Raw genomic sequence first — 16,646 nt, forward strand, 5'->3', positions numbered from 1 at the left:
TGCTATGAATCAGTTTATTTGTCCATTAACTGAATTCTGGTGCAGGAAAAACATAGGAAATCGGCTTTAAATTTAACCCTCTTAGTGCTCCAACAGAAAACTCATAGATCTGAAACTTAGTCTGTGGCAGACTCTCCTCTTTTTATTTTTTTTTAATGAATGACGGAAAGCCATGAGGCAAGCCTCCTATCCCTCTTGCTGGAACACACGGTCTGGCAGTGGGCTGGAATGATGGCACAAGGGCAGGAGAACAGGCTAACTCAGAGCCGGGCTCTACAACTTTATTCAATTAGTTATTAAATGTTTGGAACAAGGTTTCATTTGCCAACAGCTGTATACAATCGTTTGCGGTTTTGAGGACAGAGTAATTGGCATGTTATGAGCTTTTGCCTCAGCTTTTGGCATCTGCCTGAAAACCACATGGGAAGAGGGATGGTTCTGTGTGGGGCTCAACCAGGAACCATCCCCAGGGAACAGAACTTCAGGAGCCATCAGTGAACAGACCTTACCTAGGTCTCATGGACGAGGGCAGATGCTGCCCACCAGCATTCCTAGCAAGCCCTGGTGGGCGGGAGAAGGAGTCCTTGCTAGGCTGTGTTCTACTAGAGCCAAGATTGCTTCACGTGCACAGATTTATGCTTTTAACTAGAGACAACTGTTTTCAGGAAATTGACTGAAGCTGCTTGTTAATTGGAAGCAGTGAGGGAATTTTATTTTCCGTTGTGTGCTTCAGTCCTCGGTGATCCAGCACTCAGCACTAAGTTGTTACAGCTCAGAAGCTGCCACCAGCCTTTATCTAGTGGTGACATGACATTCCAGCCTCCCTTTGAGCCGTGCAGGATGCTCTCTCTTCCAGGCCATGTTTCCTTTCAGGGCATGCTAGGAACTACACACACCCTGCTCCTTGTATCCTCTGTTCCCATTCTGCTCTTTGTTTTTTTCCTCTCACCAATTCATGACCTCTTTGCTATGGGATGTTCTTTGGGGAAATAGTAACTGTTTGCTACACATTTATGCAATGCCTGGCACAGCAAGCTCTTCATAGGTCAAGAGTCTTTGGCACTATTGCAACACAAATGTTGAATGCTAATAGTACTGTGGTGGAGCTATGCTTCATCATATTATCAGTATCACTATATAGGATCACACTAACCCTTTGATTATCACCTATTACTGCTTCCTGTTAAAGGGAAGTCAGCCTTGAATGGTTCCTCTAGCTCACACTGTCTTGACCAACATCATACCCTGGTTTCTTAATTGTTTACACCTCAAAGAGTAATCCTGTATCCTGTAGAGAAGCTCCCAACTGATGTCTAATCATTAACTACAGAAGAGGAGAGCTGAAACATGTGGTGCTACTCTGTATTAGTGTTCTTTAGTTATAATAATGGCTTGCTTTTTCCCAGCTGTGCTCAGAGTTCTTTACAAAGAAAATGGAACATTGTTATTGCCATTTTAGGGATCATAAAGCTAAAGTGCAATGAAGAAACGTGCCTAGGCCACAGTTAGACAGCAGATCAGTGGGACTACATACAAACCCACCAAAAGCTGTGTCATATCCACACCCCTAAGTGAGAACTCAATGCAGTTACTTAATAATAACAAAAAGTATAATTTATCCCATATATGTCTGAAAATCAACGCCAGTTGTTCAGGCAGGCACTCACATGCTGTTTGGCTGGAGTGAGCCTGTTCTTAACACATGCTCAGCTGCTTGTTAACGGGAGGGAGAGATGCAAATGAAAGTCTACAGGCTTTACAATAAGCAAACTTCGTCCCTTGATCACAGCGCAGTGTGTCCTGCTCCTGACAGTTGAAGTTTTATAGTGGGTCACATGGACAACAGATGTTCACCTGCTTAACTACAGTAGCAGTAAAACTCTTAAAACAACTGCTGAACAAAGAGGGGCCATCTACTCTAGCTGCTTTGGAATCAGGCAGGAGCCCTTCAGATGTATTTGTCTATGCGTCTCATCTAATTTCCTCTCAGAAAACTCAAGCGGTGGAGCCTCTACTCTTTTCTTGGGCAAATAGTTCCTTTCTGCAGTAAGACCCTGCTTCTATGATGTGGCTTTCCTCCCCCACCTAACATGGCTAATTTAACTTTTCCCTTCCTACCCGTGCTGGTTGGTGTGGATGCAATATGCATGTTGAAATGTCATCACTCCCCCTCACAATCGCACTGTTGTGCTTGCTTGTCTGGGGTCCATCTGTGGGGTTTTGGTAATGAAGTCCTATTATGCTGGAAAGTAGGAGGACAGAGGGCTGAGAAACACAGGAATCCTGGCTATTGCACTGAGATGAGTGATCACACCCTGTTTATTGAGCTTGGTACTGGAGCTCTGTGTGAAGCTCCATACACTGCGATATTAAAGAGGTCATCTCACAGGATGGCCTCACACTCTGGTTTAGCAGAAATCCTACGCATCCTTCAGTGCTGTTTGCTTAGTGACTCAGGTAAAACCTAGGTGATTTTGGAGTTTAGCATTCAGAGTGCCTGTGTTGGGTTGAGAATAAACAGGACCAAAGCAAACCTCCATGTTGATCAGTGTGGGTCTTCTGTGCTTAGTGGTCTCTCAGAAACTCAGATAAGGCAGCTAAGCTAATAGGATCAATGATCTTCTCCAGAGCTTTTACACTGCCTATGGGTCTGCTGGTGTTTACAATACCATGGAAGTCATACCTGCAAAAGTATCAATTTTAGTGAACCTGTATGAACAGAGGCTGGCTTTGATGCTCAAATCTAGGGTTAGGTAGCACGTGGAAACACGTGGGATATGAGCTGGGATTTAGTGGACACACTTTCTGCTGAAGCATCTGTCTGAAGCCCAGTGAGAGGCTGATTACTATGAGCCTCGGTGAGATGTGGAGTGGTGCCTGCAAAGCTTCCCACAGGAGGGCTGCTGACCATGGGTGAGGCAGAAGGGGCCACATGGGGTAAAAATACTGCTATCAAGAGTGAGACAAAACCCTCATCTAGAGAAAAGTTAAGAAGAAGTTTTTCCTTTGTATATTTCATATGTAGCCTGAGTTTTCTGCTGCTCAAGAGAAAATGCCACATACATTTCATATCCTCCAAAGGAGGAAATTTGGTTAAAAAATGAAAAGAGCTAGACATATGTCTCCTCTGAAAATCAATAGGATTTATGCATCCCAATCTCTTTTTCATTTTGAGACTCTCATCCCACACACAGCACTCAGCTATGCTTTTATGACCAGAACCCCCTTCCTTGCAAAATCACACCCTTCTTTTGATATTCATTAACAATGGGGATCAAAACTAGCAGACAACCCAGTGAAAGCAGGCTTTGTGTTGCCTTTTACATCTTTGTTTAGCCCTCTGGCAGAGCTCTGGCAAAAGCCCAGGCTGCAGCCTTTGCTCAGGGTTGAATGAATAAAGGTCATCATGTGCCAGGATGGAAGTTCACTGTCATACAGTGAGACAGAGATGTCCAGCTAAGCTGGTTTGAAGAAAAGGTACAGCATTCAGCTGTGCTCACCTTCAAAGATGATAATTTCACAGGCTTACTTTCACTGGAGAAAGCAGTACTGTGACTCATGTCAAATAGTGAGAGCAGGATCAAATCCAACATGCTTCTGTGGAAATGCCTTTTCTTACATGCTGGGGAGGAAGGAGAAAACATAAGGGGTCACCTCAACCATTACGGCTGAGGTCTTGAATAAGCCATCTGATGATTTGAATAAGCCATCCGATGATTTACTTGAGGATGAGCTGGTTAAGCAGGAAAAGCAAAGGAAAGAAATGGTGAGCAAGTACCTCTGGCTTGGCAAAACAATCAAAGAGTTGATAATTCAATAGACTCTTTGTGAATTTCTTTGCTTCAGTTTTACTCATGTGCCATTACTATTCCCCTATCAGTAAGCAACCTCTGGAAAAGCACGATTAAAATCAAAACTAAACCCCACTAGATAAGCATGGAGGCATTGCTAGAAATAGGGTCCCAGCAGCCATGACATTTATAGTCTCATCTACTTCCTTATAAAACCAATGAGATCTGCTCTTTCTCTGTCCTGCATTGAAGACTTTGTGAGGTTGAGGATGTTCTTAATGCCTGCATTTGGACTGCATAGCCCCTTTTCTTCATCCCTCCTAATCCTCCTTGCTTTTTCGTGTATTAGTTTGCACTCCTCTAACTGCTTGTAGACTAGAATTCTGGCAGCAAGCATATGAAATATCAAATCAATTGAGTATGAGCTTCAAGGGTGAAAATACAGCAGAGGTTTCCTTGCAGACCTCAGGTACACTGAGATAGCAGGCTGAGTTATGGAGATTTTCAGTTTTTAGGTTGTAATAGTAAGTTGATAAATTATGCTGAATTATGTGCCAGCATCAGAACTGTTGTTAAAACCTAGCACACGGGAGTTCTCAAATTATTCACAGATTAAAGGATTGGGTTACCAGGATTTGAAGTAAAGGAAGTCCTTCTTTTTCACAACATTCAGTTTAAACCATGGAACTCACTGTCAGAGGAAGCTGCAAAGGCAAAGGTTTAAGCAGGCTCAGCAAAAAAGATCAGATGAACTGGAGAAAGAATGGCCCATGAGCAGTGGCTAAAGAGAACAGTAGAGATGGTCAGAAGGAAGAGTCAACACACAGAGGGCCCTGGGCAGGCTTGAAGTTTGGGCCAACCAGGGAAGCATGAAGAACTGGACTCTCCTTTGACGGAAATATGAGTGGATTTGACAGGGTCCTGGATAGCTCAATCTGGGACCTGCTTTACATAGGTCAGATGGCCCCCAAGAGCAGGGACCCAACCCAGACTTTCTGAGATTCTATGGATTCAAGCTTGAAACCAGAAAGTCAGTCTGAGGGGAGGATCCTTCTCCTTTGTCTTGTTTCATTTCTTTTCCTAGGTACCTGCTATTTCCCATCGGTAGAAATGGCATGCTGAACTGGGTGAATCCAACCTGAAACTGCATCAGTTTTTGTATTCTTAAGATTCCTTTGCTGTAAAATCCTATTTTCCTTTCCAAGGAGGATTCTGTAAATTCAAACTTCACATCAGAGTTAGGGCAGCCTTTTGACACAGCCGTTGGGATAAGCTATATTCTTCAGATGAGTTGTTAGCTCTTGCACAGGAAAAAAAACAAAGCAACAGAAAGCAGCTGGGAATAAGAAGGAAGCAAGGGATGCATGTCCTGAACATCACTGCTTCCATCAATAAAGCTGTCTCTTGTACCTGTGCATGCCTGTATACTACGCACTGCTGAGCTGGAGCTGAGTGCTTAGCAGATAGTGTTACTTGCAAACCCCCTGCCCCCAAAAGACCATCTCCAATCAATCTAAAATGATTGTGGATTCACTCAAGTGTCTCATGACAAACATTCACCTGAGACGGCAGCTCTCTAATGGTAATAACAGCATGTGAGCAGGGAAAGAAGGCAGCCAAGTGGAAGGATGACTAGTGTGACTGGATCTGTATGGAAGGACCTTTTCACAGAGTGACCCTCAGGTCACAGTAAGATGGGCCCTCAGCAGCAGATCCCTTGCTCTGTTGATGCCAAGGCATCCACAGTGTGAGCTGGAGGTGCAGCTTTCTCTTACATTGTCTTTGTTAATAATACAGCTGCTGCAGTAGGTAGCATCCCAGACTGTCAGTCCTCTTCGTGTCAAGGCCTTTGTCCTGATGGGGGCAGTGATCTGGAACAGTGATGTGCTGGGTTTTTTTCTGGGCCAAACAAAACCTGTTCTGTGGTGTTCTTCAGGGAATGCCACTGTGACCCACAGGCTTTCATCACAGGACCTACCTGTTCTGTCAGCTCTGCTTGCAAAGCCTGCATAACTCTTTGTGTTTGTTCTCAAAACAAACATTCAAATACAGTCTTGTATTTTCTTTTCCATAAGAAAACCAGAGCAGAAAAAACCTGTGTGGACAAGTCAGTGGGAGCACCCTTAGCTGAAGGAAGCCAACAACAACAGGTATACCACTTTCAGACTTCCTCACAGCTCTGCAGCAAACAACATGGAGCAAGACAGCAAATCCAATGTGGAAAGAGCAGCCAGTGGGGTTTGCTTTATTAAAAAATGCTGCCCTCAGGTCCTGCAGACACTGGTCACAGTGAAGCTGAGGACCCAGCTGTGAGCTTTTCTCTGGCCTATCATGGCCTCACTTCACTAAACTTAGCAGAGTTGCTCTACAAGGTGCAGAAGTCAGTGTTGTGCACAGGTGGCTCCTTTATGAAGCAAGGGGTGGAAGGATGCCTGGGTTTCTAGTCTGGATTTCTGACAATCTTCTTTGCCTCTCTTGAGTTGTGGGGGACTGCCGGGGTGAAGGGACAGTCCCAAACATGTGGGGAAAAACTCCCTGGCACAGGAGTGGGGGCAGTCAAACAGGGTCTCCACAGAGGCTTTGTGAGTCTCTGCTCTGAGCAAGACAGCCTGAACTGAGCAAGGACATAGGTCCTAGTCCTGGGTGCACAGCCACTAGCGGATATACACTGTGGTCTGCCTCATGCAGCCTATGCCTTTTGTTCTCTGCCTGTGTTCTCCATTTGTCCTCCAACCTCTTTGAACTGTCTTTTTTAATGTCTAAGCAGTGCTCAGAGTGAGACTTTCACAGAATTAACATCCAAACTATAATTATACCCAGACACAATATTAAAGTTGAAAAGCCAAGTACCCAAAAGTTAGCAAACAATAGAATTTATATTGCCTCTGTACGGTAATACAGGAAGAACAAAACCTTCCCTCGGCAGCTGCTGTGGTTTCTGTGCAGCCTGTTTGTTGCAAGTAGGAGAACCTAGGGGTACATTTTTTGGGCATCCTCAGTAACTCTCTGCTGCTCCGACAGGGAGTCAAACACAGAGTGGCATTGCAGGCTCCCATGGCAGAGTGGTCATGCAGGGCTGGCCGAATGTATTGGAGATATCAGCCTGTGTCTCCTCCATGTGCCCTGCAACTGTGGGAGCACGATGCTGGATGGCCAACAGGGTGGAGGACCTGGTGGATGGAAAATACCTCAGCAGGAGTTAATGATTATTTCTAGCCCAGATCACTTCTGTGCCAAGCCTGGAGGTGTGGTACAAGGGTGAGGATGAGAGTGAAGACTAAGAAAGAAGGGCTTATGTTGGCTTTGTTTCAAATAAAACAGTCTTCCAACTTATGCAAACGCTAATGCTTACATGACACTCAGCATTTGTGATTCCTTTGCCGGTGTTTTTTTTTCCCCAGGTTACTTAACATGTTGAATGTTAACAAGGATGGAAGCAGGAGGAGATCTAGCAAAGAGAAGGGAGCTTGTGGTTCTGATTGACTGAGTGCTGCCTTGGGTAATGGAGTTCTTCCTGCTCAGCACCTCATGCCATCCATATGTTTTGCAGGTAGTTGCTGCTTTACTTCCTCATTTTTTGAGTGTTTTAAGTCCTTGCTCCAAACCAGAAGAGCACTTGGACTTGTTGAAGTATATGCCGTCACCTTTTGTCAACAGAGCCATTAGTCTCTAGTCTTCTCAGATATGGTTAACCTGTTTCAGCAAAAATTCAGTCTGGGGCAACCCCCAGGAATGTAAACTTTCAGCCCAAAAGGTGAAGTATTGGAAAAACTGATAAATACCTCAAATCAGTCTCCTGGAATGGGAAGCATTTGGCAAGCTTGTAAGAGGCAAAACCAATCCACAACACTCAAGAATAGAGCTTGTCTCTATAAATAATAAAAAGGAGCAGCTGCTATCTAAAAAAGTCAGAGCATGATGCAAAAATGTCCTCCAGGGTATTTGTATACACTTGCAGGAATTGGCATACAGCTGGAATGGGTGTACAAAATTCCTGTCTGAGGCTAGTTAGACCTTACCTGTGCTTTAACATGAGTGTGGCTGGGCTTCCACAGGCAGTGTGGAAGGCTGTATTGCTCCAGCACTCCTCTTTCCAGGTAAAGGGTTGCAGACGTGCACTACCTGAGGTCCATTATTGTACTTGCAGAAGTGATTCAGACATCTATGTTCCCATGGCATAGATTCAAAATCTAGGTGATTAGGGTTCTACACCACTGCAGTGAGTCTGATTCTTCAACTTCATATCTCAGCTGAAGCTATAAAAGTGACATAAGTAAAAATGTTAAATCTGAGTTTATTACAAAACCTGGGGAAAATTTGGCTCCAGGCAGTAGTGTGTGTTAAAGGTGATGTGCTCAGTACCCAGCAACCATGAAAGACAGGCTGTCAGTTTGAGCGCTTCACTGTTGGTTCCTGCAGCTGAGGATGTTTGCCTTGAACATCCGTTTCTGTGGCTGGTGGCAACACTGAAAAGGAATAACTCCTTCCTTTAAACATTTAGGAGGGAACTGAGGGGAAGAGAAAAGACACAGATCACATCAGCTGTAACCAGCAAAGTCCACTTTTCTTCCTTAGTCTCCCTGACACCAGGGCTAGAAAGCCTTGTTATCAGGTCTCTTCTCCCACACTGGTCCACTAGCCTGGTGGAGAGACAGACAGAAAAAATGGTGCTGGAGACCCAGCACCTGTTGCTTGCAGATTTCACATTTTAAAGTGCTTCTTTCCAGCTACTTGGGACTTGCTTAAAGTTGATCTTGACTACATGAAAAATATTGCTATTACCTTTTATGCACTCTCTTTTTCTTGTTGTTTTTCTTTTCTTCCTTTCCTTTTTGCCTTTGTTTTTTTCCTTCCACATCAGTCATCACATCCTTAAATTGGGAGGAGAGAAATTAAAAAAAAAATTCAATACCTCAAGTGTTTTTAAACCATCAGCAATTGGTACAAGCCTGAAGAGGTCATCCCTGAAAATAATCCAGCTGGTGAACTCCGTATGGATGTCACCTTTCCAAGAGCAATGCCATTTCCTCATGAGGTGGGTGTACTTATTTATTGTGTCATTAAAGCTGTTTTCTTTCAGGCAGCCTTTAAATATCTTCTCTGGGGATTCACCAGGCTGGGCAGCAAGCCAAGTGGAACCCTCTGAAGTTAAGAGCTCAGCTCTGTTGGACACAAACTACTTAATATTTCAAGGACAACAAAGGTGGTACAGATCAAATTTGTTTCCAGGAGGAAAGAAATAACTGGCAAGTAACACGCTGAGCCCATCAAAATGGACAACGAGCAATGCCATGGTGACCCCTCTTCTTTAGGCAAGAGCAGGGCGCTGCTGTACGTTTATATCTACAAGTTGTGATTATGGACCCTTCACTCTACTTGCCATGGCTCCAGAGAAGCCACAACTAATGCTCAAAAATCCCACGCCCCATTGCTCTGATGGGCTCTTACTGCTGCTACGTTCCATCACTGTTGTAAATCTTCCCCCCACCCTGCTGACAGGGTTCAAATTTTGATGTTATGTTTCTTGAATGCAGTTGTCCAGAGCTCAAAGTGCTGTTCATAATTCACTGTTCTCAGGCTAAGTGACAGTAGAGTCACACCTGGCACAGGTTTTTCCTCTTCTGAGACACTCAGACTGCTTTCATACAGGGATGACACCATGGGTTTTGAAATCTGCTTTCCACAGACCTTCAACTGGGTTAAACTCTGTTGCTGCCAAGTTAGCAGAATGCAACACACAGGATCAACTGCAAAGCCTATTGAGGGACAGGAGAAGATTCCCTGAATTTCAACAGGTCATAGATCCAGCCTAAAGAAGAAGGGTCAGCAAACTGTGTACCCTGGCTCTCCCTTTTGTGAGTAACAACGCTGATCATACCTGACTGAAGCCAAATGCATTAGGATCTCACAGTCCCAAGTGCAAAGGATGTTTATCTTACCCTTCCTAGAGGTTTGCTGTGCTTGGTCCTGGTTTAGGTTTAATGTCTGGTGCAGATTTCGGTGCAACCTGCTCTGGTCTGTTCAGTGAATTGTACAGTCCTGAAGGGCTGCCAGCTTGCCAGGAGCATTATTCCTGCAGAGCCTCTCAGATAGCAACGGAGATTCTCCAGATTTGGGTTGGTGGAAGGCAAATCCAAATCTGATGCCTCCAGACAGTAAAACCCCCATAGCCATCCCCATCTCTGAGGCCTGGTTCTCCTTCTTAGCAGGTTGGGACAATAAAAGACTTCCCCAAGTTGGAAATCTCAGTTCGTCCGACTGCTCTCCTCACAGGATGGGACACAACAGTGCAGAGGAGCTGGCTGAAAAAACCTGCAACAGTGAAGAAGAGGAACTGCTCCCACACTGGCAGACCCAGCTGGTATGCCAGATCCTAGAAAGAGCCACTGCTCAGAGAAGCAGGGTAGGAGGCACTCAAAGAGGCAAGACCAGAAACATAATTGTCTGTGTTTTCAATGAATAAAACATAGCTGTCCTCACAGACAGAGGGTGAGGTAACAAGGATAATAACAATTATCTGTTTGGTCTCTGTTTCTCCTGGGCTTAGGGACTCATTTTGCAAATGGGTATTTGTATATCTAGAGCTGCTGCCTCACAGCTCACACTGCTCAGACTAATGTCCTGCTTTTTTCTCTGCCAGCAGCCTGTATTTTCAATTGTTCATGATGCAGTTGTAAATAAATACTCTAAAGATGAGCTGGAGCAGCAAGGAACCTTCCTAGGGCCCAGGTCCAGCACTGGCTAGCTCCAATGGAACTTAGCTCTCTTTTAGGATTCATCACTGAAGGGCTGCCCCTGCCAGAGGAGAATCGAGGGAAGATTTAGGCTCAAGCAAAAGCCCAATGGCCACCTCAGTAAAACTGTGCCACCAAGCAGGCACTGAAGAGAGGCTACATCTGTGTCCAGTCGGCCCTGTTGATGCTCCCAGACTGGTTAAAAAAAGAGTCCAAAAGGTCTGAGCTGGCCACAAATTAGACCTACACCCAGAGTATTTTCTGAGTATGGAAATTCCAGATGGTCACCTTCAAACAGGCAAGCACAGTAATGGCAAACAAGGGACAGCAGCAACCCTGCATTGCTGCAGGCAATATGCTCTTTGGGTGGGAATCCCCACTGAGGTGCATGATCTTGATAAAGAGGCAGCTTGTGACAGCTGGATCCTTCTGCAGAGTAAGCCTCCTGTCTCCATTATTCTTATCTAGTAACAGAAAAGCAAAGGTGAGGCAACAGCTGGAAAAGTCATCCTGATGGTGGTATTAGAAATATCCTCAGGTATGGCAGGGAAGGGATCTGAACAGGGCAATTTAGTAGCAGCCCTGATGAAAGGGACCTGAGGGTTGCATTGGATGCCAACTCACTTAAATGCAAGAAATGAGAGTGAGCTCTTGTTGCTCTGGGCTATGTTCAGAGGTACCTGGGCAGTCGACTAAGAAGGGTTGTTATTCACTTGTACCCAGGACTGGTGAGGTCAGATCTCAAATACTGCATTCTGTTTGGGGTCTCCCAGTTCAACAGGGATGTGAAGAAACTGGGGCAAGTCCAGTGGAGGGACATGGAGATGGTCAGGGCTGAGGGAACATCAAGGGGAGCCTGGGGGCCCAGGCTTGCTTAATGTGGTATGGGGGCTCATGTAATAGCTGCCCATTAAAGGATGGTTACGAAGGTAGTGTTGCCAGATCACATAGCAAGGGGCAGTGGACACAAAATGTGACTTGGGAGGGCTAGGGTTGAACGTTAAGAAAAACTCTTAATTGGAGAAGGGGTAGGGCAGCCCTGGAGTAAGTGCCCAGAGATGCTGCTGAACCGCTGCCCTCGGAGGTCTTCAGGGCTTGGTGACAAAGCCATGCCTGACTGACCTGGCATTGGTGAAGTCTTTCTTCAAGCAATATTATGAACTACATGATTTCCTGCCAACATTTCCTATGATTTTTATGAATTAAGGTAAAGAAGTTTGTTAAACCAATCACGTAACTTTTTTCAATGGAATTGCTGGTGTGAGTGGTAGAGCTTAATTTACAGCCATATTCTCCAGCACCTGTGCAGCCTCCTACTTAATAAAATACAATATTTTGGTTAAGAAATGTGAGCAGTGAAGATGATCAGTGTGACACTGACTGACTGAAGGGTCCAATGAGAGATCTTGGAATGAAAAAGGGAAGTGCAGCCATGCACAGCATTATAAAGTGGTGTGCTTCTGGCAAGTTTCCTTGCAAACAATGGCAGAGGGCTTATTTAATATTTCCGTAAATGAGATGGAAGATACACCATCGGCAAAGCCTGCAGATAATCAAAAGAATAGTGGTAAGTATCAAAGTAGGTATATTAGTGACCCAGGGAGATTTGCTTCCCTGGGAATGGAAACCCACCAAACAAGACATGGGTTTTACAGTAGGTTTGGAGAGTGCAGATGTGGGGAGGGACAGGGTCTTTTCCAAAACTTCAAGAAAGCGGGAGGACATCCAACCATGCAGTCAAACAGAAAGGCAGATCTGAGCATCACACTGCATCGGTGCTGCCCTGGGTTGCAGATCAAGGAACTACCAAGCAAGAGGAAATCACTGGTACAGCAACTGCTGGAGCACTGTGCCCACTTCTGGGGCCTGTGAAACAAGAAGGATGCTGAAAAATTAGGGAGGATTCAGTGAAAAGTCATGGAATTACTGAACTGTTATGTTAATCATCAGCTTTATTGTTGGCAAGACTAGAGCCCAAAAAGTAAAATACTTTAGTTAGTGGTAAGAAAGACACAAGTACTGGAGTGTGAAAATCTTTTAATAACTTTGAGCTGACAGGAGATAAAAAAACCCAAAACTGCCTCATTTCACTCCTTCCGCCACCATTTCTACCAGTTTCTCTGCTCAAGCAAAATCTGAGTAAGGTTTGTCTTCCTAGTAATTTGTGATTATTTGTTGTGATTTTATATAAATAAATACATTTAGTTTACAGGGCATGGAAATGCTTTCCAAACCTGGACTTTTAAAAGAACCTAAAGCAAATACTAAAGACTAATCCTTGTATCTTTTCCTGTGCCCATTTCTTTTAGGGGAAAAAAATATCTAAAGCACTCTGTTTTAAAAAAAAGAAATCAATAATTACAAACATTCAGGCTTTTCCCACCCCTTGCCCTTCTGCCCAGAAAGAGCTTAAATATCTGAATACAGTATACTTTCCACAAAATAGAGCAATTTTAGTAGGACCATTAATAGACATTTAACTTTAACAAGTGCCACTATAAACATTTCTCTAAAATTCACCAGGGAACCAGGATTTTGTCACTTTAGGAGCACTGCATGGCTCTAGGATACTCTTTGATGCCGGATAATGATCTAATAGGCCTCACTGACAACAAGCTGGCACCCTGCCATGTGCACGTGGAACCACCCTCCAGCTGGGAGCATGAGAAAACCTGCGAATAATACCTCCTGATTTCCCAGCTAATAGAACAGCACGGATTAATGCGGCTGCAGCCATCTCATACGAAAAAGGTATGAAGTAAAGTGCCTGAGCCTGGGCATTACTACTGACGGCTGATTTTGTCATTCCAATCACACAGAAATGTTAACTGGGGAAGTTGCTTCATTGTTCCACCTTCAAAATGAATAAAGGTTCACTGAAAAAGAAAATAATATCATTCATTTAAAAATGGACAGGTTTAGTACTGCTTTTTGGTTGTCCTTTGATTAGTAGTATTTCCTATTTGAAAAATAAAAAAATTGTCTGAAGTAACATTTTGGGTAGTGATATTTTGTTTCCTTTTTTTTTTTAAATAATGATTTCTGTGAAAATCTTAATGAAGAGGGAATATTTTAATTCACTTTTATTTCACTTTTATTTTGAGACATTTCATTCAGCTGATGAAGGTATTCTCTGTCATAGTAGATTAGTAGAGAAAAATTAATATTAACTGAATTTGTCATCATTTTACCCTTGCTCTGAGGTCTGTAATGCTCTTCAAGACTTGCTTGTCTTCACTTCCAGTGCTTCTCATGGAAATTTCCCTTACTTTGAAAGTGGGTCATATCAGTAGCAACTTTCTTACTTGTCATTTGCAGTTTCAGGTTCAAACCAAAATAACAAAGAAGAATTTTTGCTTGAAAGTTCTCAAGAAAAATACGATCTAGACTTACTCTGTTACAAAGGCACACTGCTCATTTTACAGGCTTTGGATGCAAAACCACGGATTTGCTGATTTTTTTCCTGGAAAATGAATCTACTGTCATGCAGAGCAATGAATGCAAGCATGTAAGATGAGACCAAAGAAGAGCTGTGTAGGTTTTGTTTCCAGGAGCAATCTTTCCCAGGATCTGGCATCAGGTTGCTAGTATTTTTAGATGATTTACCCACAGCTTCTTGTGCATCTGTCATAAAAGGATAATGGTTTATGGAGTTCTCATTTGGGCTGACCTCTTGATTTGGGGTGAATTAACCAGGCATAAATTAAAGAAACCCTTCTGTAGCGTTTCTCACTTATGCTGTCCACAGATAGACAAAGAGAACATTCCTTTCCGCCCACCACTGAAAATGGTGCTGACTGTGAAGACACTTGTGAAAGGCTGAAGCCAGCCCCCCAATAGGTACATGCTATGGCACCAGGTGGGCAGCTGCAATGGTCTCTCCCTTCCACCTTTGCACACCCACCTGGTGCTTCACAGACTCACCCCAGAGGCAGAAATTTCCAATTTACCAGCTGTGCACTAAAATTCAGATCTCTTCAGAAAGAGCCATCTGTGTTGTCCTGCTCTTCCAGAGTGACCCATGAATTTAGATAGCCAGCTCTACAAACATAAAAGGAGAAGACAGTTTCTGTTGAAAGATGTTGATTCTGATTGCTCGGAGCACAAATTTTTCGTATTGTTTGGAGTTTTTTCCTTATGTTGCTAAAAATAGGATCATGTAAGGCTTCTTTATAATAAGTTTATTTGTAAATTAAATAAACTCAAAAGAAAAAAAGAAAACAAAGTAGTAAAAAATTAAGACAGCAACCAATTAGGGATATAGAAAGAAGAGATACAAATAGAAGAATTTATCTGGGAGCTAAAATAGGGGAAGATAATTGACAGTCTTCATTTACTAATAAAATAAGGTTTCTGATTACAAAACAAGAAACCTCTGGCTATTTAAGTACAGATGTAATTTTCAAGGCTAAAAGCATCCTTTTGCCTTCCATCTCATGTTATTTGAGGCTAAAATTTAACAAAATCAGTCAAAATATTTCTCTAGCCGGTGGGCAGAGATGAGTTTTGCCAGTGACACTGCCAGATGGATTAAGCTCATAGAGGGCAGACTAGTCCTAATCAGTCACTCAACCTCTCTGAGCTTGTCTTTTCCACCTGAAAGAATACAATAAGCCTTCCACTCTTCTTTTACATCACCCCACAGTGACTCCTCAGTCACTTAACCACCTGGATTATTTTTTATTTTAATAAATAATAAGGATCAGAATAAGCAGACACGTGAGGTTTCAATTAAATGTTTAAAAGGCCAGTGCTGTGGCTGCTGTGCACTATATGCACTTTCCATAGCCCTTTAATAACAGTTTTCATTCACAGAAGATAATCACCAGAATATATATGACATTGCCCTGACTGCTTAACAAATTCTCTATGTTGATCCCTAGGTCAGCCAGAGATTTTTATCATACAAGCTTAAGACACTGATAGGAAGGTTCCTACAGCAACATCCATTCGGCACTTAAACTATAATAGGTCCTGTCCTGACAAGTGGTAATCTTCCTCTCCCCATGGCATCTGTGCCAGACCTCATAGTTTGAGCACACAGGCACTTGTTTTGCGTGAAAAAAAAAAAAGAAAAAAACAAAAGTGGAATGGATTTTATTAAAACTTTTTTTCCGGACTTTAACCGAGCACATGAGTTGCATAGCTTAGAAGGCAACAGTTAAAGAAAAATCCCTTCCCTGTGACCCTCACAGCACTGCTGAAACCCTTCAGCACAGAGAGGGGAGTGTGCATGTGTGCAGCCTGTGCAAGCCCCTGGGCTAAGAGCATGGTGCCCACCCCATCCCCGGCACAACCTCCATGGCTCCTGGAAAATTTTGCCCAGGAATGGAGGAACTCACCCTAGCAGTGGTACAAGCATCCCCATTGCCTCTAGTGCTTGACTGTGGAGCTGCCTTTCTTGTGCCTTAGCTCATAATGGCACAAAAAAGTCCTGCTGGGAAAGAACCATCTAAGAGCAGCTCTCTTGAGGGAGGTATGAGCTCTGAGGATCGTAATGAAGACATCAAATGGCAATGTTTTAGATATGTGACTGTACCATTGCTGTGGGTAAGCAACAGGAGTCCTGTGATTCCTCTAATGATGGCATTGTGGGTGTTTCACTGTCTTCTGTCATCTCAAATGCAGTGCGCAAGTTCTGTGTGATGGGTGAGCATTTTCAGCTTACAGTCATGGGGCAGCAGCTGCAGTGATACAGACAGTAAACCAACAGAAGGGAGAATGACAGTGATCTTTAATGAGATTTTCTGTGGTTAAAGTTTTTGTTGTCCAACAACATTTGGAACAAAAGAGCAAGAAAAATCAAATGAGTCAGGTCGTCCCAGGGCATCTGATGTTACCACAATCCATTTGAGCTTTGCTTATATAATTTTATTGTCAAGCACAGCATGATGTTAGGCATTTACACGTGTAATACTGGGACTTCCTGTTCACAGGTTCATTGCTCCATTAAGCAGTGACATCAATTTGTATGTTAAGGGAGAAAAAGAAGATATTAAGGATTACTAAGGATTAGAGGTGGACTAAAGCAGCATTTCAGCTCAAAACCCATTTCAAGCCTGCAGTTCAAATCTCTCTCTCTCTCCCTGGTCAACTCTGAGTGCCTCAGGTTCTGACATTT

General features: G+C 43.5%; 1 long non-coding RNA gene across 2 annotated transcripts; it reads right to left on the reverse strand.

The window, feature by feature from the left end:
* Window positions 1–188: 188 nt before the first annotated feature.
* On the reverse strand, window positions 189–5,681 carry LOC108498581. Of its 2 annotated transcripts, none has more exons than XR_001875227.1 (3): window positions 5,567–5,681; window positions 3,501–3,622; window positions 189–273 (listed from the first exon to the last, which is right to left on the reverse strand). It is a non-coding gene; the product is annotated as an uncharacterized LOC108498581 (long non-coding RNA). The 2 variants fall into 2 exon arrangements; XR_001875226.1 differs by lacking the exon at window positions 189–273 and adding an exon at window positions 2,483–2,683.
* Window positions 5,682–16,646: the final 10,965 nt, after the last annotated feature.

Source organism: Lepidothrix coronata, unplaced genomic scaffold (assembly GCF_001604755.1).
Source record: "Lepidothrix coronata isolate B3197 unplaced genomic scaffold, Lepidothrix_coronata-1.0 Scaffold61, whole genome shotgun sequence".
NCBI classification, from domain to species: Eukaryota; Metazoa; Chordata; class Aves; order Passeriformes; family Pipridae; genus Lepidothrix; species Lepidothrix coronata.